This window comes from Octodon degus, unplaced genomic scaffold (assembly GCF_000260255.1).
Source record: "Octodon degus isolate 3935 unplaced genomic scaffold, OctDeg1.0 scaffold00131, whole genome shotgun sequence".
NCBI classification, from domain to species: Eukaryota; Metazoa; Chordata; class Mammalia; order Rodentia; family Octodontidae; genus Octodon; species Octodon degus.
Window position 1 is genome coordinate 8,197,609 of NW_004524707.1, and position 1,138 is coordinate 8,198,746.

Genomic DNA, 1,138 nt, shown 5'->3' on the forward strand with positions numbered 1-1,138 from the left:
CAACGGCTTAACTATTTGAGATAAGACTTGGTCCTCCAGTTAGCTTTTTTAGTTGATTTTGTCCTGGAATATATACAAGTTATTGGTGGCAGCTACAGCAATAATGTTCTCCACGGGGTGCCAGGCTGTGTGAAGGATCTTCTTGTTGAAGTCTAGACTGTCCACACTAATCTCATCTTTCTTCCTTTTACCACCTGTACATACTTTCCGGGGTTTTAAGCTGGCTCGGGGTTTGCTGTTCTCTCTTGAAGCTTCCAGTGTAACATCCCGCCGAGTGTTTCTATCAAACATTCTAAAGAAGTTGTTGTAGGACCCCGTCATGATAGCACTGTCTGAACCATTCCAACAGCACTCAAACTTGTCAAAGATGCAGTCATTCTCATACAGGGAACAGAGCTTGCTTCGCAGGTACTCATGCACCTGGTGGGTCTCCACAGGCCTGTTCTCCATGTTGAGGTCCCAAACCTTCACAGACAGGTAGTCCCTGGTCATCATGTATCGAGCGCTATGGCTGAATTTGACATCAGAGATAGATGAAATTATTTCTGAGAAAAAGGATCTACTGCTGGGATCTTCAGGCTCTTCAAAAAACTTAGAGTGTCTGTCACACAGGGCAGAGGAACGCATGTCACATAGCCGGATGGTCCCTTTGCTGCTGCTGTAGACAAACACATTGCACTGGTGTGGGTGGAACTCGGCAGCGGTGATGAATTCCATCAGCTCTTCCATGTTAGCAGGCTTGATATCCACAATGTTAAAGCTTCTATCTGTGATTTCTAAATGCCATAGGTTTATTCTCAGGTCATCTGCAGAAAGATACGTTTCATGATCACTATTTACTGAAATGGAACTTATATGATACATGTGAGCATTTGCAAAAATTCGCCGCGGACTTGCTTCTACCATAAGGTCCATGGGCTTCAATATAGGGACCTGTAGTGCTGTAATTCTAAAAGGATCTCGAAGTCGTCCATCTTCATCTTTTAAGTTATAACCTTCTGCTCTTTTATCCCGTTCACTTATTTTCCATAATTTAATAGTTTTATCATTTGTAGAGAGTAGAAAATGAGCAGCATTCTGTTGTGGCAACCACCTAATTTTATTAATTTTCTCTTCAATTTCTAGACTTTTCAAATAG

General features: G+C 42.2%; 1 pseudogene across 1 annotated transcript; it reads right to left on the reverse strand.

The window, feature by feature from the left end:
• Nucleotides 1–6: 6 nt before the first annotated feature.
• Nucleotides 7–1,132, reverse strand: LOC101581586 (annotated as a pseudogene). The gene has a single exon (XR_001117292.2). The product of XR_001117292.2 is annotated as a serine/threonine-protein phosphatase 2A 55 kDa regulatory subunit B delta isoform pseudogene (transcript).
• Between the last annotated feature and the right edge of the window lie 6 nt (nucleotides 1,133–1,138).